Raw genomic sequence first — 18072 nt, 5'->3', positions numbered from 1 at the left:
GACTAGATTTTAGTTCTTTTATTTCTACAGTAAGGGATTCTCTAGTTTTCTTCTGTGCTCTTTTTCCAGCCCAGCTGCTATCTTTAATATCATTGTTTTAAACTGTAGTTAGACATCATATATGTGTATTGATGAACTCCTGGCTGTGAGTACTACCTCATGTTATTTTATGGAGGAGAATTTCTCCATCTCATTAGTTATTCCAGAAAAGAAAGAAGGAAGAAAAAGAAAAACCAAGAAAAACAGTAACAACTGTCCTCCCCCCCCCAAAAAAAAAAACCAGATTATTTTGGCCTGCTCATTAAAAGATTCTAAATCCCAAAATATGAAACACAATTAAAGTACCATGAAAGTAAAAATAAGAAATATATAAGGTACATACATAAAAGTTAAAATAAGGCAATTAATAAAATAGAATCAAATAAAATAAATGAAAAAAGAGCACAAACTACAAAGGAATCTAGACTCTACTTTCGAGGCAGAGCTGAAGATCTGCAGCCTCTCTGGTTTGACAACTTGGTGCAGCGAATGGTCTGTGTGGGGTCTGGGCATGGGCCTTGGCGCTGATTGTCAGGTGCACATCTGCCTGGGAGTTGCACCTGTGGGGGTCAGAGGCGGGGTGGACGTCATCGCCTCTGGGCTCCAGCAGGCGGTGCTGTGCTGCTCCCTGAGACCCGGCCCTGATGGGCGGGATGCCGGTGGGGTCTCTGGGTCCTCTGGCTCTGGGGCTGAGCATCCTGCCCCCCAGTCTGCTGGGGCCACCACAGAAGAGCTCCCAAGCCCCCGGGTCTCCGCCGCTTCTCTCAGAACCCTGCGTTCACTCTACCTGCGTCCGAGCTTCTTTTGGTTTTGGTTTTTTATCTCAGACTGTTGTGCCCAAGATTGCGAATCTGAGAAACCACCGAGAAGCCGACACTGATGCAAACACATGAGGGTTTATTTACAAGCTTGAGCTTGTGTCCATGTATACCCGACACAGTGGAGCAGGGACTTGGACCCCGAGGTGGGTTTTAGCTTCGTTTTAAGAGGTGGTCTTGGGGAACTCCCGAAGGGCTGGAGCAATTCCTCAAGTTCTGTTTACATTTTGATATGGGGCCTTCAAGGGCATTGAGATCTGCTCTAATAGGGGTTTCCTGCATTTGGCCTGTGCTCAGTTTTTATTCTATTGTGGGGCTTGCTGTGTCCTGACAATGAGCACTCAGGAAGGAAATGACGGATGTGACTCCCTTCTCAGGAGCATCACAGAGAATAAATAATGGGACTGAACCAAAGGAGCACAAGACTTGTGCACTGAGCCATACCAGGCTCTGGGAGGCCATCTTGGGCTCGTGGTTTGGGAGCCTCATCTTGTGAAAATGTCCGCAGTTCCTGAAGCCACCCTCTCTTTCAATGTCATTCCTGTCAAATCATGGTGGCAGATCCTATAAATAGGAAAAAAAAACCCATAACATCCATCCGCCCCCACAAATGACCCCGGAGAGCAAATCAGTATTGGAGAAGCAGGACAGAGTGGGACGCAGCACTTTCCTATTTCAAACGATGTCACAGAGACACAGGATAAAGCAGTGTTGTCCTCGGGACCCCGCCTGGCTCCGTCGGTTAAGCATCTGACTCCTGACCTCACCATCGGTCCTGATCTCGGAGTCGTGAGTTCTAGCCCTGGGCTGGTCAATGGACGAGGCCTGACATCTACTTAAACAAACCAGACCCATGAGGGTTGGTCCCAGCCTAAGCTGAAGGAGCAGAACAGAGAGTCCAGAAGGAAACGTGCTCTGATACAACTGATTTTTTAACTTAATTTAATTTAAACCCAATTAATTAACGTATAGTGTATTATACTTTCAGAGGAAGAATTCAGAAATTCACCAGTTGGAGAAAACCGCAGTGCTCGTGACATCACGTGCCTTCCTTCATGCCAGTCCCCTGTTATCCTCTCCCCCGTCCCCTCCATTGCAGCGACACTCAGTTTGTTTCCTATAATTAAGAGTCTGTATTTCCTGCATCTGTTTTCATCTTATTTGTTTTTCCTTCCCTTCACAGATGTTCATCTGCTTTGCTTCTTTAATTCTACCTATGAATGACACCACACGGTCATTCTCTTTTCCGACTGACCTATTTCACTTAAGATGATCCCTCTACTTCTATCCACATCATTGCAAATGGCAAGAATTCCTGCTCTTTGATAGCTGAGTACCATTCCGCTCTCTATGGCCATCATCTATCTCCCATCCTCTTTATCCATCATCTGCCAGAGGGCACCGAGGGTCCTCCCACATTGTGGCTACTGTGGACCCGGTTGCTGTGGACATTGGGGTGCAGTTGTCCCACGTCTCACTGCATCTGTATCTTCGGAGTGAGCTCCAGGCTTTACACATGCTGGTCGCAGGTCGGCTCTATTTGTAACTTCCGGAGGAGCCTCCACACTGTTTCCATGGTGTCTGCACCAGCCCGCGGTCCCGCCCACAGTGGAAGAGGGTTGAGTGAGATTACAGGACGTGGTAAAAGTCTGGTCCATTTCATTTCGCGTCCTTTGTGCACCAATTCCTTCTCCTTAAGTATTTTTGGGGAAGCTGTGTGTTTGGGCTCCTTTTCAGTCAGACGTTTCCGAAGCTAACAGGCCATAGCTGGAGCCTGGAAGGAGACAGAAGTGGGCCCCGGGACGGGCATGGCCTCCTGCACAGCCTCCTGTAGTGCCTGAGGATCCCGCAGGGGGCGCCCAAGCCCAAGGGGCACGCATGTGCAGTAGGCCTCATCTGCCTGCACTAACAGGAGCCAGCCTGTGCTGGGGAGGCCTGAGGAAGACATGGGGACATGTCCACGCTGATGAGCCACAGCCTCCTCAGAACCTGCGGGGAGTCTTCAGGGGGATATTGGGCAGTGTTCACGCTGACAGGAGCCCCGGTCTCCTCAGGACACACAGTGAGGGTTCAGGAAGATGTGGGCCCACATCCACCCTGACAGGAGCCCTTGGGCCGCTTCAGGACCTGCGGGGAGGCTTCAGGAAATTGTGGGTCTGCACCCACCCTGACAGGAGACCCTGGGCTGCCTCAGGACCCGCGGGGAGGCTTCAGTAAGATGTGGGCCCCCATCCACGCTGACAGGAGCCCCTGGGCCGCCTCAGAACATGTGGGGCGGCTTCTGAAAGATGGGGCGCCGTGTCCACTCTGGCAGGAGCTAACTGGCCCCTCAGGACATAAGTTGAGTCTTCTGGAAGCCGGGGGCCGCATCCACAGTGACAGGAGCCTCGGCCACCTCAGAACCTGCAGTGATGCTTCGGGAGGACGTGGGGCCACGTCCACAAAACTGGACGCTGATGTCCTCAGGACCCCCCGTGTAGACCCGGGGCTCGCTCCTGTAGTGAATTTCAGCTGGAGGGTCAGTTGAGGTGGAAGGTCTGGCTCGGCCACATTCCCATGTCCGGCAGGGGGTCTCCCCGAGCGCTGCCTGCTTCTCCTCTCCCGATGCCTCTCCAGCAGGGAGCGGGACCTCGGGGCCGCCCTGGGGGGATCTCCAGAGGCACCGGGTGCCCATTATGGGGAGCCTTGGGGCAGCCTGTGTGTGGGAGTAGGGGTGGTGATGGGGCTGGTGTTCCTCGGTCCCCTGTGCTGCCTGGCCTTCAAGCCGAGCCCCATGCTCACCCAGCCCTTACTCACTAGGGCGAGGAGGGTGCCCTCTACACGCTGGTGTGAGAGATCCAGCACCTCAAGGTGTGCACACTGAGTCCACCTGGTGAGGGTGGCCCAGGTGCGTGATCTGCAAGTGTGGGACCCAGGAAAGTTAACAAAAATCCCCTACCCCTGGACAAGCAGAGCAAGACTAATTCCATTTTGTGCTACAACCGCCACCTCCCCTATGACCCCCACATGACCTACTTATGTCTTAAGGTACTGCCCAACCCAGTCAAGCCGCTGGGCATACCCTAATCGGAAATCGGCTCATAACAATGTAACCCTGCTTTGTGCCCGCCAAAACTGCACGCCGATTCTGACCAAAGTAATAGGCCAGGTCAAGTGGATCCTATAGGGTAAGGTGTAATTCAATCGGCCACCTGCATGTGGACCGACACGACTGTGTAACTTTCTGTGTATCCCATGGGCCACTGGCCCCTATAAAGCTGCTACGCCTCTTAGTCTCAGGGTCCAAATCCCTGCTCCGCTGTGTCAGGTGCACTTGGACTCAAGCTTTAGCTTGTAAAGAAATCCTCGGGAGTTTGCATCAGTGTGGGTTCATCGGTGGTTTATTGGATTTGCAATCCTGGGCACAACACAAGGGCCTGCTCTCCTGACATCCCTTCCAGGGTCACGCTGACAGGCCCACAGGCCCTCTGTTCCCCAGGCACACAGGCACAGAATTGCGGGGAGGGGAGGAAGTACCCCAGAAACCAGCCAGCCCCAGCCCCCTTGACAGAGGGAGCACAGACATCCAAGGTCGCTTTACCGAGACCCTGGTGACCTGAGGCTCCCTAGTCATCACTCTGTCCCAGGCCCTCCTGGCCCGTGGGACACAGGCTCAGTCCCAGGATAGTTTGTGGGGTCCTGACCCTGGCATCTGGCCGCCCCTGGAAGGAATGTGGGGACGTCAGCTGTGTGTGCCTTGCAGTGCCCATGCAGGGGCTGTTTGGGGACTGGGTGGTGCCCCCTCCTCCTCTCTGTGGGTCTATCCACGCCCCGTGCACAGAGTTCTGGGAGACACAGAAACGGTCTGGCTGTGCATTTTCGCACCACAACACTTTATTAACATTCTACAGCAAACGGGCTCAGAGTGGAGGGTGTGCACCTTCCCCTGTGGAGGGAATGTCTGTCCTTTAGGGGAGGGCAAGAATCACATGGGTGGGGTGCGAGTGCTGGAGTCCCCCACCTGGGAGCACGTGTGGACCTCGGGTGGGGGCATGTGTCCTGAGGTTTCAGCCTGAGAGACGGTTCTGAGGACAGCAGAGCTGACCTTGACCTGCAGCTCATGGGTTCCTAGCTGGGTCTCCGCAGGGCAGCTGAACCCCAGCCACGGGGCCCCTGGGGCCCCAGCACCTGGAGGAGCCTGCCTCCTAGAGTGGGTGTGGGTGGGACCCACCGGCCCACCTCTGCTCTCCTCAACCTTGGGTGTCCCGGGATCCCCAGGGCTGCCCTAGGTCAGCGACCTGGATCTATGGGATACGCCCAGAGCCCAGGAGGCCACATCCAGCTGTGAGAGGGCTCGCTCAGCATGGCGCCATAATCCAGGGCTGGAGAGGGCCATGGGGGGCTGGATCCCATTAGTCTTTTTGTTGGGCCTGGGGCGGTGGCTCAAATCACCCCCGCCCTCACAGAGCCCGGGGCCAGGCCAGCCCAGATCCCCCTGTGTTAGGGGCTGGTGTCCTGTGCAGTGTGTGCCGCATCCAGGAGGGACAGTGGGCGGAGACAGGGCACAGTGCGTCCTTTGCATCACTCACCTGCACACACCCTGTTGGGGGCTCCCTGTCTTCCCTCCTCCCTGCAACCCCTGGGTACTCTATGGGACACCCGGGCTTCTGATGGGAGCAGGGTATCCAGAGAACCCCGGGGAGGCTGAGCATGTCCCACAGGGGGCACCTGTACTGCGTCCTTGCTGGGGGCCATTGGTGTGGGGGTGGATGGTGTGGGGGCAGGCGTATGATAGTGTTGGATTGTGGGGGATGGTGTAGGGGGGATGGTGTTGGGGTATAGTGTGGGTGGGGATTGTGTGGGGCTGTGTGGGCTTGAGGGGGATGGTGTAGGTGGGATGCCATGGGGAATGATGATGTAGGGGGATGGAGTGGGTGTGGGGAATGAGTGGGATGTCGTGGTGGGCCTGCGGACACAGGGCATCCCCTTCCTCTAAGATGCACAAGGAGACGTCTACACTTAAAGGCGATTCCAGGCTGGGGTTTGCTGTGACACCCGCCCCTGGGGCACGGTGTCATCAGCGCAGGACCCTGGCTGGACCGGGGACATTATCTGAGGTTCATCATACTATGTGTGGTTGCAAATTGCAAATTGTCTCAAATTAAATGCATAGAATTTAGAAACAAGTAAAGCACAGAGAGTGGGTGTCACTCTGACCCGTCCGACCCTCATGGGATAGAAGTGTGGTCTGCTCCAGCCGCACCCATTCCGCCTGGCACCCAGGTCCGGTTCCTGCCCCCCATGCCACCAACCCATCCCCTGCTTCTCAGGGGGTCGTCCCTCTCCCCTTTGGGGTTCAGCTCCCATGGCAAGTCCTGGAGTCCCCATCCTAGTGGCCTACTCATCCCCGAGGCCCCGGGGGTGGGGGCACAGAGGTCATCCCCAACACCCTACCATGGAGCGGTGTGTTGTTGGCTGCTGTTCTGTCCCCCGCCTCAGAAGCCCCGTTTTCCCTACCCTGAATCCCCCAGTCCTCTCCTGGGTCCTGATCCCCCCTGGCCCCTCAACTTCACCCTATCCTGTAGTAGTCCCAAAATATGATATGACTGCCGAACGTCCTGTTGACGTCCAGGTCCACCTGCGTGATGTCCCTGGAGGAGACCAGGGCCTCCTCCTTCATTTCCTGTGGGAAAACCGGGGAGGAGGAGCTGGTGTCAGGGACACAGTCCCCGACCTGTCACCAGGTGCTCTCCTGGGCAGGGAGCCCTGGGGCCACCATGGGAGTGTGTCCTGCCAAAACCTCCTTCCTTCCCTTGGGAGGCTGGGGATGGCGGGAGTGCCCACCATGCCCGTGGAACTGTGTGAGGGCCTGTGCCAAGTTGTTGTGGGCGGAGAGGTGAGTGAGGGTCAGCTTGGGTGGGAGGGGACAGGAGGTCAGTCCAGGTGGGGAGGGGTCATGGGGGTGTTGTGCCCAAGATGGCGAATCCGAGAAACCACTAAGGAGCCGACACTTATGCAAACACCCGAGGGTTGTTTTACAAACTCGAGCATGGGTTCAAGTATAGGCCACACAATGGAACAGGGACTTGGACCCCGAGGAGGGTTTTAGCTTAGTTTTAAGGGCTGGTCTCGGGGACCTCCAGAAGGGCTGGAGCAATTCCTCAAGTTCTGTTTACATTTTGATATGGGGCCTTCAAGGGCATTGAGCTCTCTTCTCATTCTAATTGGGGTTTCCAGCTCTTTGCTTAGGCTCAGTTTTTATTCTATTGTGGGGCTTTCTAAGACATTAAGCTGTAAACTTTTGTTTTTTTCCAGTAAGTGAAGTAATGCAAATTTCAGTTCTTCTTCCCAGGGGCCTGGGTTTGCTGGACCTGTGCTAATACTGAACTTAAGGTAGAATGGCCGTAATGTTCTCAGCCTCCAAGCATCCAGTCCCATCCTATTGGCTCATGCCCCCCTCCCTGGAGCTCCTAAGAGAGAAATTGCAAATGACCTCAGCGTGGCAGCCTGTGTTGGGGGGACAGGCCCAGGGATTTGAGATCAGTAAGACCTGGGGCACGGGGGTCCCGGCAGTGCAGCAGGATTAGATGCTGCTGACTCTTATTCCCTAAGGCTATCTTGACAACTGACTTTGTACATAGAAAAGTTCTCCTTTGTCTTTAAAAGTGCAGGAGCGAGTTAAAGCATTTTTTCTCTGCCCATCTGATTGCTCAGATTCCAATCTGAGACCTATTTCCTGTTTATAAGGATAATTTACTATCCATAATACTATGGTTAAAATATTCTGACACAAGTAATTCAAAGGGATGAGGGTTTCTCATCTCTTTTTCACAGCTAAGTAACTCCTCAGGAAATGCATCTTTATGGATTTGGAAATAATTGAGAGACATTAGACCCAATGGTCCTATTATTATGTGAAGGATTCTTCCCCTGTTTCAACTGACACTGAAACACTGTGAACTCTTTGGAAGACAAATGTCAAGGAAATAAATGTTATACATTGCTAATTTTAAATGCACTTGCAATATGGTGTCTATTATAATAGAAGTATTTTTATCTCATTTTTGCTATTTATAATCCTTTACTGCTTTTCAGGTTGAAGAGGCATTATACGTGTTCATAAGTGTTTTTATTTCCTTCTGATATAAAATTCTTACTTTGTTCCCATCGAAGGAACTTTTTAAGAATAAGGCAAAAGATAATTCAACGATTCTTAAAATCTTTTCACACTGGAGCCTGATTCATTTAAGTCAATTTTCAAATTAAATCTTATTTCTTAGAAAGAAAACAAAGATTTATAGGGAAATTGAGAAGATAGTACAGAGAATTCTCATGCACTTGCACTCAATTTCTCCAATTATTGATATCTTATATCTGTACGGTACAAATATTAGCTAATGAATCAATATTAAAATTTTTGCAATAACCAAAGACCATACTTTATTCAGATTTCCCTAGTTTTTGCTAAATCACCATCCCTCATATCACACTCCATTTGTCCTCATGTTTTCTTAGGCTCCTCTGGATTGTGACAGTCTTTCAGCCTTTCCTTGTTGTTGTTGAACTGGAACACTTTGAGAAGTAGAGTATTTTGTAAAATTTTCCTCAGGTGGGACATGTCTGTTGTTTATCTCATGATTGAACTGCGATTGTGGATTATATACAGAGATATACTGCCATTTTTATTATATCATATAAAGGATAGATACTATCAACATGATTTATCAGTCTTGGTATCGATCTGATCATCTTGCTGAGGTAGTGTTTCTCAGCTTTCTCCGTAGTAAAGTGATTCTTTATTATTATTGTTATTATTATTATCATTATTATTTTAAGTTTTTCATAATATATTTTGTAGAAGGAAGTTACTATGTGTATTGCACACCTAAGAGTGGGAAGCTATGCTCAGGAACTTGAGGGTGGAATGTCTGCACAAATTGTTTGAAAATCTTCTTCATGGGAGATTTCTCTTCCCTCTGGGTTTGTTTGTTTCTTTTTCAAAGATGCTATTTATTTATTTCAGAGAGAGAGGAGTGAAAAACATGTGCTAGAGGGGCAGAGGGGGAGGGAGAAGCTGGTTACCTGCTGAACAGGGAGCCTTCCTTGGGACCTGGATCATGATCTGACCTTAAGGCAGAAGCTTAACAGATTGAGCCACACAGGTGCCACTCTTTCTTTCTTTCTTTCTTTCTTTCTTTCTTTCTTTCTTTCTTTCTTTCTTTCTTTCTTTCTTTCTTTCCTTCCTTCCTTCCTTCCTTCCTTCCTTCCTTCCTTAATAATAAATTTACTTTTTATTGGTGTTCAATTTGCCAACATACAGAATAACAACCAGTGCTCATCGCGTCAAGTGCCCCCCTCAGTGCCCGTCACACATTCACCCCCACCCCCGCCCTCCTCCCCTTAAATCACCCCTAGTTCATTTCCCTGAGTTAAGAGTCTTTATGTTCTGTCTCCCTTTCTGATATTTCTCACACATTTCTTCTCCGTTCCCTTATATTCCCTTTCACTATTATCTATATTCCCCAAGTGAATGAGAACATACAATATTTGTCTTTCTCTGATTGACTTAATTCACTCAGCATAATACCTTCCAGTTCCATCCACGTTAAAGGAAATGGTGGGTATTTGTCGTTTCTAATGGCTGAGCAAGCCCACCTTTCCTCTGTCTTCATCTTGGGAGTCTCCCATGATATGAATGTTATTGTTTTAATAAGTGGCTGAATTCCAAAGTCTTCCTTTGTGGTCCATAACCTTCCTTGTTTTTAATGCTTCCACTTGGTACTGCATCTCAGTTATAGCATTTTTAACGTTGGCCTGATTAGATTTTACTTCTTTTATTTCTACAGTAAGGGATTCTCTAGTTTTCTTCTGTGCTCTTTTCCAGCCCAGATGCTATCTTTATAATCATTTTTTTAAACTGTAGTTAGACATCATATATTTGTATTGATGGACTTCCTATCTGTGAGTACTACCTCATATTATTTTATGGAGGTGAATTTCTCCATCTCATTATTTTTTGCCAGAAAAGAAAGAAGGAAGAAAAAGAAAAACGAAGAAAAACAATAACAACTGCCCTCCCAAAAAAAAACCTCCAGATTATTTTTGCCTGGTTGTTAAAAGATTCTAAGTCCCCAAATAAGAAACACAATTAAAGTACCATGAAACTAAAAATGAGAAATATATAAGGTACATACATAAAAATTAAAATAAGGCAATTTATAAATTGAATCAAAGAAAATAAATGAAAATAAAGCCCAAAGTACAAAAGAAGCTAGAGCTACTTTCCAAAGAGATGAAGCTCTGCAGCCTCTGTGGTCCGACACCTTGGTGGCAGCGAGTGGTTTGTGCGGGTTCTGGGGTTGGCCATGGCGCTGATTGTCAGGTGCACATCTGCCTGGGAGATGCATCTGCGGGGTCAAGGTGGGGTGGGCGTCAGCGCGTCTGGCCTCCAGCAGGCAGCGCTGTGCTGCTCCCTCAGACCCGGCCCAGATGGGCGGGAATGCAGGTGGCTCTCTGGGTCCTTTGGCTCTGGGGCTGAATATCCTGCCCCCCAGTCTGCAGGGGCCTCCACAGAAGAGCCCCCAAGCCCCCGGGTCTCCACCGCTTCTCTCCAAATCTTGCGTTCACTCTACCTGTGTCCGAGCTTCTTTTGGTTTGTATTTTTATCTCAGACTGTTGTGCCCAAGATTGCGAATCCGAGAAACCTCTGAGAAGCCAACAGTGATGCAAACACACGAGGGTTTATTTACCACCTCGAGCTTGTGTCCAAGTATACCTGACAGAGCGGAGCAGGGACTTGGACCCTGAGGTGGGTTTTAGCTTAGTTTTAAGGGCTGGTCTCGGGGACCTCCAGAAGGGCTGGAGCAATTCCTCAAGTTCTGTTTACATTTTGATATGGGGCCTTCAAGGGCATTGAGATCTGTTCTCATTCTAATAGGGGCTTCCTGCCCTTGGCCTGGGCTCAGTTTTTATTCTATTGTGGGGCTTGCTGTGTCCTGACAATGAGCACTCAGGAAGGAAATGACGGACGTGACTTAATTCTCAGGAGCATCACAGAGAATAAAAAATGAGCCTGAACCAAAGGAGCACAAGACTTGTGCACTGAGCCATACCAGGTTCTGGGAGGCTATCCTGGGCTCATGGTTTGGAGCCTCATCTTGTGAAAATGTCCGCAGTTCCTGAAGCCACCCTCAATTTCAATGTCATTCCTGTCAAGTCATGGTGGCAGATCCTATAAATAGGGAAAAAAAACCCATAACATCCATCCGCCCCCACAAATGACCCGGGACAGCAAATCAGTATTGGAGAAGCAGGACAGAGTGGGATGCAGCACTTTCCTATTTCAAACGATGTCACAGAGACAAAGGATAAAGCAGTGTTGTCCACGGGACCCCCCCGGCTCCGTCTGTTAAACATCTGACTCGTGACCTCACCTCCAGTCCTGATGTAGGGGTCGTGAGTTCTAGCCCTGGGCTGGTCCATAGACGAGGCCTGATGCCTACTTAAACCAGACCCACGAGGGTTGGTCCCAGTATAAGCCAAAGGAGTAGAACAGAGAGTCCAGAAGGAAACGTGCTCTGATACAACTGATTTTTTAACTTAATTTAATTTAAACCCAATTAATTAACGTATAGTGTATTATACTTTCAGAGGAAGAATTCAGGGATTCACCAGTTGGAGATAACCGCAGTGCTCGTGACATCACGTGCCCTCCATCATGCTGGTCCCGTTATCCCCTCCCCCGTCCCCTCTCTGCAGCGACACTCAGTTTGTTTCCTATATATAAGAGTCTGTATTCCCTGCATCTGTTTTCATCTTATTTGTTTTTCCTTCCCTTCACAGATGTTCATCTGCTTTGCTTCTTTAATTCCACCTATGAATGACACCACACGGTCATTCTCTTTTCCAACTGACCTATTTCACTTAAGATGATCCCTCTAGTTCTTTCCACGTCATTGCAAATGGCAAGATTTCCTTCTCTTTGATAGCTGAGTATCATTCCACTCTCTATGACCATCATCTATCTCCCATCCTCTTTATCCATCATCTGCCATAGGGCACCGAGGGTCCTCCCACAGTGTGGCTACTGTGGACCCAGCTGCTGTGGACATTGGGTGCAGTTGTCCCATGTCTCACTGCATCTGTATCCTCGGAGTGAGCTCCAGGCCGTACACCTGCTGGTCGCAGGGCGACTCTATTTGTAACTTCCTGGGGAGCCTCCACACTGTTTCCAAGGCGGCTGCACTAGCCCGTGCTCCCGCCCACAGTGGAAGAGGGTTGAGTAAGTTTTACAGGACCTGGTAAAAGTCTGGTCCACATTTCATTTCGCGTCCTGTGGGCTACAATTTCTTCTCCTTAAGTATTTTTGAGGAAACCGGGTGTTGGGCTCCTTTTCAGTCAGACAGTTCCGAAGCTAACAGCTGGAGCCTGGAAGGAGGCAGAGGTGGGCCCCAGGAAGGGCATGCTGCCTCCTGCACAGCCTCCTGCAGCATCTGAGCATCCCACAGGGGGCGCCCGAGCCCAGGCACTGCCCAGGAGGTACGCATGCGCAGTAGGCCTCGTCTGCCTGCACTAACAGGAGCCAGCCTGTGCTGGGGTGGCCTGAGGAAGACGTGGGGTTACATCCATGCTGATGAGCAGCAGCCTCCTCAGAACCTGCGGGGAGTCTTCAGGGGGATATTGGGCAGCGTTCACACTGACAGGAGCCCCGGTCTCCTCAGAACACACGGTGAGGGTTCAGGAAGATGTGGGTTCACATCCACCCTGACAGGAGCCCCTGGGCCACTTCAACCTGCGGGGAGGCTTCAGGAAATTGTGGGCCCGCACCCACCCTGACAGGAGCCCATGGGCTGCCTCAGGACACGTGGGGAGGCTTCTGAAAAATGTGGCGCAGCGTCCACTCTGGCAGGAGCTAAAGGGCCCCTCAGGACATAAGTTGAGTCTTCTGGAAGCTGAGGACCGCAACCACAGAGACAGGAGTCCCGGCCACCTCAGAACCAGCGGTGATGCTTCGGGAGGACGTGGGGCCACGTCCACACAACCGGACGCTGATGTCCTCAGGACACCCAGTGTAGACTTCGGGAAATATGGGGATGCGTCCATGCGGACAGAAGACCCCAGTCTTGTCAGAGCCTGTGGTGAGGCCTAAGAAAGATGTGGATGCCGAATCCACACTGACAGGAGTCTCCGGCCTCCTCAGGATGCACTGTGAAGGATTGGGATAATTTGGGGCCAGGTCCATGCTGGCAGGAGCCCCCAGCCTCCTCAGGTCTTATGGTGAGGCTGAGGAAAATGTGGGGCCATGTCAAGACTGAGAGGACCCACGTCCTCCTCAGGACCTGCACTTTGGCGTTGGAACACATGGGGCTGCGTCTAGGCTGACAGGAACCCACAGCCTCCTCAGGATGCGCGGTGAGTTTTCTGGGGGACGTGGGGCCATGTCCAGGCTGACAGGAGCCCCCGGCTTCCTGAGAACCTGCTGTGAGGCTTCCAGAGGATGTGAGGCATACCCATGGTGACAGGAGACCCGGCATACTCAGGACCTGCTGACTATGACTCTGGAACACGTGGGGCCACGTGCGCACTCATTGGAGCCTGGCTTCCTCAGGACCCCCTGGAGGACTCTGGAGGCGCCATTGAGGGCCACGTCCATGTCAGAAGGGACTCCTTAGAACCATAGGGTAAGTGAATGGGTAGAATAAATGGTAGGGACAGGGGAGGGGACTCATTTGGTGGTTAGGCTTAGGTTAGATGTTAGGTGTTAGTGATTATGTTTATGGTTACAGATTAGAGGTTAGCTTGAGGGATAAGGGTAAGGGTCAGTGGTTAGGAGTTAGGATGGGGGTTTGGGTTAGGGACAGGAGTTAGAGTAGGGTTTAGACTTTAGGGATTAGGGCAGGAGGTTAGGAGTTGGGGTTTGGGTTATGGTTAGAGTTAGGTTTCAGGTAGGTTTGCAGTTAGGGTTAGGGGTTAGGGTGTGAGTTAGGGTTAGGGGTTAGAGTTAGGGGTTAGAGTTAAGGGTTAGAGTTAAAGTTAGGGCTTGGTTTAGGGTTAGGGCAAGGGTTAGGTTTAGGATAGGGTTAGGGCTAGGGTTAGGGTTAGTGTTTGGTTAGGGGTTAGGGTTAGGGTCAGGTCAGGGTCAGGGTACGGTTTTGGAAAAGGGTAAGAGAGGGTTAGGCAGTGGGTTAGGGATTAGTTTTAGGGTACAGGTTAGAGTACACTTTTCGGTATGAAATAGGATTAGTATTAGAGGGTTAGGGTTAGGGTACAGGTTAAGGTTAGGAATAGGATTTGAGTACATTAAGATAAGGTTAGGGTTAGAAGTTAGGCTTAGGTTTAGATTTAAGGTAAGGGTCAGGATTAAGGGTTTAGAATAGGTTTAGGAGTTAGGGTGAGGGTTGGCAGGAAGGTTCAGTGAATGTGTTTTGGTCTTGGGGTTTGTGTTTGGTTTTTGATTAGTGATAGTTCTTGTTTAAGGGTTAGGTTAACATTAGGCTTAAGTGGAGGGTTAGGCTTATGTCTGTGTATCGTTAGAGTTTGGGTCTTAGCATATGCCTGCACTGGGACTCCTAGCATCTTGGGCAGTTTAGTTTTCTGCACTCTATTTAGGTTTTGGGATCAAAGATAGCCTGACTCCACCAAGTCAGCGGCCTCCACAGAGGATCAAAATCCAGTCTTCTGCTGGGGTGAGAATAGGCATGGCAGGCTTCTCCTGAGCTGAGCTAAGGAGGGGATTTGTGGCTCTAAAGACTCAGGATTTTCAGTTTCCTTTCTGATTTTATCTCTTGTGTGCCCATGTTTCCTCTATACTACCAATTATTATTTTAAAGTTATACTTGAAGTCCTGTTTGTAAACACAGTATGATATAGTTTCAGGTTTACCACATAGTGGTTAGACCCCTGGATACAACGCCTGGTACTGGTCACAGGTGCCCTCCACTATCCCCATCCCCTGATTCCCCATCCCCCCCACCTTCCCCTGTTATTTATTAGTTTATTCTCTGTGGTTAAGAGTGTGTTTTTTTGTTTGCTTCTTTCATCCCCCCCTCTGCCCCTTTACCAGTTTGGTTTCTTAAAATTCACATGTGAATGCAATTGTATGGTATTTGGTATCTGTCTTTCTCTGACTGACTGAGTTCATTTAGCATAAGTCCCTTCCACTTCTCCCACGTTATTGTAACCCATTGTTACATTATTATTGACTCCCATTGTTATTGACCGAGTGATGTTGCAGTGTGTATATTTACCACATCGTCTCTGCCCATTCATCAGTTGATGGACATCTGGGCTCTATACACAGTTTCGTTGTTGTTGATAACGCTGCTACCAACACTGGGCTGCGTGTTCCTCTTCGAATCTACTCAACTACTTTTGTATCCTCGGGGTAAATACCTAGATGTGTAATGTTGGAATCGTAGGGTAACTCTATTTTTAACTTCTTTTTTTAAATTTTTTTTTAGAATAGTCACAGAGAGAGAGGCAGAGACACAGGCAGAGGGAGAAGCAGGCTACTTGCACTGGGAGCCCGACTGGGATTCGATCCCGGGTCTCCAGGATCATGCCCTGGGCCAAAGGCAGGGGCCAAACCACTGCGCCACACAGGGATCCCCTATTTTTAAATTCTCGAGGACCCTCCAGACTGTTTTCCACAGTGACTGCATCTTTACTTATGTATTCATGAGAGACACAGAGAGGCAGAGTTATAGGCAGAGGGAAAATGAGGCTCTATCCGGGGAGCCTGATGTGGGACGTGATTCCCCAGGACCCTGGGATCATGACCTGAGCCAAAGCAGATGCTCAACCACTGAGGCACCCAGGTGCCTTGGTGATTCAATTTCTTTGCTAGTTATGGGTCTGTTCATATTTTCTATTTCTTCCTATTTAATTTCTGCTCGTTTGCACATTTCTAGGTATTCTAGTTCAAAAAGTTTGTTGCCTTCCTGTGTTCCCCTCTAGGGATTTGTCCATTTCTTCTAGGTCTCCCAGTTTGTTAGCGTATAATCTTTCATAGTATTCCTGAAATTGTGTAATTTTTCTGGTGTTGTGATCTCTCTTTTCTCATTTGTGATTTTATTTATTTAGGTTTTCTCTTTTCTCGTTGATAAGGCTGGCTAGGGCTTGATCCATTTTAATTATTTTGAAGAACCAGCTCTTAGTTTCATTATTCCATTCTACTGTTTTCTTTTTTCTCCATTGTTTATTTCTTCTCTCATCTTTATTTTTTTTCCTTCTTCTGTAGGCTTTAGGCTGTGTTTGCTATTCCTTTTCCAGCCTCTTTGGGTGTAGGGTTAGGTTGTGTATTGGAGACTTCTTGTTTCCTGAGATAGGCCTGTATTGTTATGTACTTCCCTCTTAGGACTGCCTTTGCAACATCCCAGAGGTTTGGAGAAACATGTTTTCATTTTTATTCGTTTTTAATTTCCTCTTTAATTTCCTGGTTGCTCCATTCATTCTCTAGTAGGATGTTCATAATCTCCAAGTATTTTTGGTCTGTCCAATTTTTTTTCTTACTGTCGACTTCGAGTTTCATAGCGTCATGGTCCGAAAATGTACAGGGTGTGATATCAACCTTCTTGTACCTGTTGTACCTGTTGGGGGCTGATTTGTGGGATATTATATGATCTGTTTTGGAGAATGTCCCATGTGCACTTGAAAGGAATGTGTATTCTGCTTTAGGAAGAAATGTTCAGACTATATCTGTTGAGTCCCTGTGGTCCAGTGTGTCAAGGCTATTGTTCCCCAGTTGATTTTCTGCATAGACGATCGGTCCATTGCCATAAGTGGGTGTTAAAATCCCCTCTAATTGTATTATTATCAGTGAGTTCCTGTACGTTTGTTGTTAATTGGTTTCTATATTTAGGTACTCCCATGTTGGCAGCATAAATATTTAGTTGTTTGAACTTTTTTTTTAAATAAATTTATTTTTTTTTTTTTTGGTGTTCAATTTACCAACAAACAGAATAACACCCAGTGCTCATCCCGGCAAGGGAGCCCATCAGTGCCCTTCACCCATTCACCCACACCCCCCGCCCTTCTCCCCTTAAAGAATCCCTAGTTCCTTTCTCAGAGTTAAGAGTATTTATGTTCTGTCTCCGTTTCTGATATTTCCCACACATTTCTTCTACATTCCCTTATATTCCCTTTCACTATTATTTATATTAACCAATTGAATGAGAACATAGGATTGTCCTTCTCCAATTGCCTTACTTCAATCAGCATAATACCCTGCAGTTCCATCAACATTGAAGCAAATGGTAGGTATTTGTCATTTCTAATGGCTGAGTAATATTCCATTGTATACATAAACCACATCTTCTTTATCCATTCATCTTTCAATGGACACCATTGCTCCATCCACAGTTTCGCTATTGTGGACATTCCTCCTAAAAACATCGGGGTGCAGGTGTTCCGGCGTTTCATTGCATCTGAATATTTTGGGTAAATCCCCAAGAGTGCAATTGCTGGGTCTTAGGGCAAGTCTATTTTTAACTCTTTGAGGAACCTCCACACAGTTTTCCAGATTTTCTGTACCAGTTCAAATTCCCACCAACAGTGTAAGAGGGTTCCCTTTTCTCAGCATCCTCTCCAACATTTGTGCTTTCCTGCCTTGTTCATTTTCCCCATGATCACTGGTGTGAGGTGGTATCTCATTGTAGTTTTGATTTGTATTTCCGTGAGGCAAGTGATGCAGAGCATTTTCTCATGTGCATGTTGGCCATGTCTATGTCTTCGTCTGTGAGATTTCTATTCATGTCTTTTGCCCATTTCATTATTGAATTGTTTGTTTCTTTGGTGTTGTGTTTAAGAAGTTCTTCATAGATCTTGGAAACTAGCCCTTTATCTGATACGTCTTTTGCAAATGTCTTCTCCCATTCTGTAGGTTGTCTTTTAGTTTTGTTGACTATATTCTTTGCTGTGCAAAAGTTTCTTATCTTGATGAAGTCCCAATAGTTCATTTTTGCTTTTGTTTCTTTTGCCTTCGTGGATGTACCTTGCAAGAAGTTACTGTGGCCGAGTTCAAAAAGGGTGTTGCCTGTGTTCTCCTCTTGGATTTTGATGCATTCTTGTCTCACATTTAGATCTTTCATCCATTTTGAGTTTATCTTTGTGTATGGTGAAAGAGAGTGGTCTAGTTTCACTCTTCTGCATGTGGATGTCCAATTTTCCAACCACCATCTATTGAAGAGACTTTCTTCCAATGGATAGTCTTTCCTCCTTTATCGAATATTAGTTGACC

The sequence above is a fragment of the Canis aureus genome, chromosome 17 (genome assembly GCF_053574225.1).
Source record: "Canis aureus isolate CA01 chromosome 17, VMU_Caureus_v.1.0, whole genome shotgun sequence".
Taxonomy (NCBI): Eukaryota; Metazoa; Chordata; class Mammalia; order Carnivora; family Canidae; genus Canis; species Canis aureus.
The sequence above is the reverse complement of the archived record's forward strand: the minus strand, read 5'-3'. Positions refer to the sequence as shown.